Source organism: Chelonia mydas, chromosome 4, assembly GCF_015237465.2.
Source record: "Chelonia mydas isolate rCheMyd1 chromosome 4, rCheMyd1.pri.v2, whole genome shotgun sequence".
Taxonomy (NCBI): Eukaryota; Metazoa; Chordata; order Testudines; family Cheloniidae; genus Chelonia; species Chelonia mydas.
The window spans coordinates 1967635-1972788 of NC_057852.1; the positions used below are offsets into that span (position 1 = coordinate 1967635).

The 5154-nt window shown below is 54.2% G+C and overlaps 1 long non-coding RNA gene across 1 annotated transcript; it reads left to right on the top strand.

Annotated features, from left to right (window-relative positions):
* The first annotated feature begins 768 nt into the window (after nt 1-768).
* Nucleotides 769-1495, top strand: LOC119566039. Its single transcript, XR_005225018.2, has 3 exons — nt 769-1116; nt 1257-1333; nt 1441-1495. It is a non-coding gene; the product is annotated as an uncharacterized LOC119566039 (long non-coding RNA).
* The last annotated feature ends 3659 nt before the right edge of the window (nt 1496-5154 follow it).

A 5154-nucleotide genomic window follows, 5' to 3' on the forward strand; every position in this document is an offset into this window, starting at 1 on the left:
CACACTGCCCACACACACACGACACATGCCCACACACACACGATACACACAACAGCCCACGCCCACACACCCCACACACACACCACACCACCTGCCGACAACACAACACCTGCGACTCACGCCTCTGACACATGCTGCACACGTGTCACACACAGAGACAACGACGCCCCACACCACCGCACACACACAACCCTCACCACCCACGACACCACACCGAGCACACGACGTCTCACATACACACACGACGTCTCACCACCCACGCAACATACGACACGTCACACGACACGACACCGAAATCACACACAACACTGACACGCGACACACACACAAGACGGCAGAGGACACGACACCGAAATCACAACCCTCGAGACGACCCCCAGCGGGTGCGAGAGCGGAGCGGGGACGGGCGGGGTGAACTCGGTCTCTGGGCGGCGCGTGGGGCCGGTGTGGACGGGAGGGAAGAGGGCGGCAGGGCCGAGGGCGAGATTCCCAGCCCCCGTCGAGCGCTGGGGAGCGAGGGCTCCGGCTCGGCTCTCGCAGCGGCTCTGGCGAGGAATGGTGCCGGAGCTCTCGCCGGAGGGGAACACGGCAGGAGGGGCCTGAGCCGCTTGGGCCTCTTTCCAAGGAGGCGGAACCAGGCCTCCGCTCTCTGCCCTCTGCAGACCTGGCTGCGAGGTCAGTGCTTCCAGTTCCTCGTCCGCACTCGCCGTCGTCCTCCTCACCGGCCGTGGGCGTCCTCGCCGGGGACGGGGCTCGGGGGGGTTAAGCCTGGGGAGGGGCCAGAGTCTCCTGAGCAGAGTGACTCTGTGGGGTGCCGTTAGAAAAGGGGCTTTTTGGTTGTGATGCTCAAGGTGTAACGGGAGGAGAGTGGAGGGCGGATCCCCGCCGTGTGGGAGAGGCAAACAGAGGAGCCTACGAGACGTTGCCGACTGAGATGGTCACTTACTTGTTTTTTCCCCTTGTGCTGGGTTTAGTACCAAGGAAAAAGAAGTCAAGCCTCAGAGTCTACTGCCCTCATGCGACGGAAAGTGAGTGAGAGCAGCGAGCCTGTGACCGTTGGTGATGCCAGGCAAGAGGCCTCCATCTGGGAGCCGAGCAATCGCCAGTCTCGGTGAGGTAAGTGTCTGGTTTGGTGAGGACTCTGCTCACACCCCACCTGAGTCCGGGTAGGGAAGCCCCGTAAATTAGGGTTCGGTTTGTAAGAAAAGGTTCCTGATCAGCTGTGGTTACGAGGGAGAAAATGTCCCCATTTTCAGAGGCTGCTCGTTTCTCTGGTCAGGAACGGTGTCTTCTCCACAGCTGAAGGTTGGATCCAAGAGGATGACTCCAGGTGGTGAGTTGCTTGCCCTGCTCTCATGTTTCTCTGTCTTCTCTCATGTGTTCGCCAACTCTCTCTTTCTCTTCTCTCCTCTTCTCTCCTCGTGCTGTGACCCTTCACAGGACACGGGTAGGTGTGCATTCCCACAGGTGAGGTCTCGGGAGCCATGGAGAAGTCGGAGCGGACGAAAATCATGCAGGGCAGTAGAAAGGCTGCTGAAAGTACCTGAAGAGACAAAGGAAATGAGAAGGGGGAAGTCCAGACTAAGACAGGAGTCTAGTCTGTAAAGAGAAACAACGGGAAGTCTAAGCTACAGAAACTCTTCAAGTTGCCGAAAGACATTTAGGATGGGAAATAACTTCTTGAATCCAGTCTCTTTAAGATCTTAGGCTTAGTATGCGTGTGTATTTGTATTTGCTTAGTAATCTGCCTTCTTCTGTTTGCTATCCCTTATAATCACTGAAAATCTACCTTTTCTAGTGAAACTATTTTTTGTTTATTATTATTATTATTAAACTCAGTTTGTGCAACTGGTGCTCCGTGAGGGAAATGCTTTGTGTGTTACTCCAAGGGGCTGCCCGGTGTCACTGTTGCTCCATGAGGGAAATGATTTGAGCATGACCTGAATTGGCCACGCAGTGTCACCATTGCTCCGTGAGGAAATGCTTTCTGCATTACTCCAAGTGGCCACACGGTGTCACTGTTGGTCCAGGAGGGAAATTATTTGTGCATTACCCTGAGTGGCCACCGAGTGTCACTGTTGCTCCGTGAGGGAAATGGTTTGTGCAGTACCCTGAGGGGCCACCCGGGGTCACTGTTGCTCCATGAGGAAATGCTTTGTGCATGACCTTGAATTGGCCACACACAGTGCACTGTTGCTCCCGGGGGGGGGGGGGGGAATTGTTTGTGTGTTACGCCTGTGTGGCCACCCAAGACAACACACACATCACACACAAAACATCACACACACAAAACACGACAGACGACACTGACACACACACACACAACACGACACCGACACACACAGAGAGAACACGTCACACATACAGAAACACGTCTCTCACACACACACAACACAGGACACCGACACACACAAACAAAATAAATGACTCCAGGTGGTGAGTGTGTGAGTGTGACGTGTTGTGGGCCGTGTTGTGTTGATTGTGTGTGCGTGTGTGTGACATGTTGTGGGTCGTGTGTGTGATGTTTTGTGTGTGATGCTTTCTGTGTCGTGTTGTGTGTGTGTTTGTATCGTGTGTATTTTTGTGTGTCGTGTTGTGTGCCGTTTTGTGTCATCGTGTGTGTGTGACGTGTGTGCGTCCGCGCCTTCGACGTATTGTAAGCTGGTAAAAGTAAGCTTAGGAGGTTTTCATGCAGGTCCCCACATCTGTACCCTAGCGTTCAGAGTGGGGAAGGAACCTTGACAGATAGACACAGTGTGAGGCCTGAGTTTCCCCTGCAGTCTGGATGCTCAAACACCGGCTTGGCAACACAAGTCAGCAAGCCCAGGCCACATAGAGACAGGCTCAGTGTGCAGTGTGGACAGACCCTCAGACAACCCCAGGATTGTCAAAGGAGGAAATCCTTCCTGTGTTTTGACTTGCTGGTAGAAGTGCCGAGTGACATTGGAGCTCACCGAGCTTCACTGACAAACGCAGCGCTCCAGCACCTGAGCTCTCGGGCTCCCTGTTGAAAGAAAAGCTGAAGGAGCGACCAAGGTCAAGGAGAGGTGCTCGTCTTTGGCCAAGGGCAGGGAGTCCCACCCTCAAAGCGAGAACATTTCTCTCTTTGTCTGTCTGTGTTGGGGCAGGAGCGATAACACGTCCTCCTGCATTTGCTATTTCAGAGAGTAGTTTCTGACTGTCTTCTCAAAGACAGGGTGCGAAACAGGCCTCAAACCTGACTGAGTGGAAACAAGAACGATGCAGCTCGACTGAGCCAGCTGAGAATTAAGATGTGCCCCTTTGCTAGAGTGAGGGAATGACCTGTGAGGGGACTGGAAACCTGACCGGCCAATTTTTAACTCAATCAGCATCTTTCGTCTGAGTGCCGTCACTGTAGCTTCAATACTCCAGCACCGGACGCCCTGCCAGCTCTGGGCCCGACAAGCTTTCCTGGTGATTGGATTCTGGAGAGCAGGGGTGCAGGGAAGCCACAGGTGCATGTGGCTCCTTGGTGAGGTTTTCCTTGCAAGATGTGTGTGTGAGTCTGTGTGTGTAGGAAGCAAAGAGTGTGGCAATGAGTGAGGCTTCCAATCCTCTGGCTCTGCCGGGATAAGGAGCAATTCAGGCCATCACTGAGCTGAGGGAGGGAGATGATTTTCTGACAGGGAGGGACGCCTCCTCCTAAAGGTGCTTGGCAGGCAGCCCTCCTTCCCAGGTGCATCCCGACAACACCCAGTTGAAAAGGGACCCTGCCCAGCCCTCCTCAGCGCGGTGACAATGAGCGAGTGAGGGAGCGTGGGGGAGAGGGAGCGACGGAGGAGAGGGAGATGGCGTGAGCGGGCCGGGACCTCAGCGAAGGGGGGCACAAGGGTGTTCAGTTTTGTTGGGTGCGGAAGTTGGCAACCCTAGATCCAGGGGCAACAACTCCAACCTCCAAAGAGGCTGGGCAGGGGCAGGACATCAGCTAGGAGGGGAGGGGTGGTGGGGCAGTGACATCACCAAGGCCTTTTGCAGGAACTCAGCCCATTGGGCAAAGGTGGTGGGGAGGGGGTGACCTCCCCGAGAGACCCCGACATCAGCCGGGCAGGGCCGAGGTGCAGGGCCAGGGCAGTCTCTGAGACCCCCCCGGCTTTGCTGCCGCACGTCTCCTTCTCCAGGTCTCCCCTCGAGGCCGGGGAGAGAATTAGGATTCACGTCTGTGAGCGTGAGGAGGAGCCTCTGTGGAGTTTTCTCCTTTCCTACCCCTGGTTGTGCCAGAAAACGAACTTCCCTTGGACAAGGTCAGAGGCTCCGAGAGGTTTGGAACCTGTTGGGTCTGATGCACCTGCTGCAGGCAGAATTCTCGGCACAGAAAACACTGGCTTAAGGGGGCAGAATTTGATTTCCTACCTCGGACTGTGACCCTTGGAATCACTGGGGACCTGGGGGTTTATCCTTTTTGGTTTCCCTTTTCCTCTTTCCTTCCTCCTTTCTCCTCTTCTCTTGCTTCTTTTTTCCCTTTTCCCAGTTTCCCTCCCTCTACCAAGGAGGGGTGTGTGTGGAGTGTGGGCGAGGAAGGGGGGGTTGCTCACAATGTGGGAGGTCCTCCCAAAGGGGTGGGTCCGGATCTGAGAGTGATCCCCTCTGATGGTGATCAGGGCCCTCCTTTGAGACATCTGGTGAGACCTCTCAGCCTCCCGCCCCTCAGCGTCTCAATGCTGACTGGCCGAGCAGGGGGCTATCCACAGCGAGGAGACTCAGGTCCTTTTGGTCTCTTTCAAATCAGGGAAATAAGACACAACCAATCCAAAGTATGGGATTCCTCTTGCTGCTTCTCTCCATTAATTGTCTCTTAGCAGTTGATGATTTCCTCCAGTGTTCCAGGTCATCTAAAATACTTGCTGAATAATTCCTATGAACAACTGTTGGTCTGTAGGTCACCTGAGAGCCCTTTATTCTCATCGGTCAATGTATGAAATTCAAGATGTGACAGACAGGTGGAAAGTCAGGAGCAGTGTTTCCTCTAATTGGTTATGTCCGTGTGCTGTAAGGCGATTTTGGTACATGGTCATATTCTGTTTTGAATGTTACTGAAATTAAAAATGGAGTTTAGAAATTCAAGATGGCGCACATGATTGGAAGGGTTTGAACTCCATCTTGGTACCCTTTCTTCCTGGCATTTTCCCGCCAAAA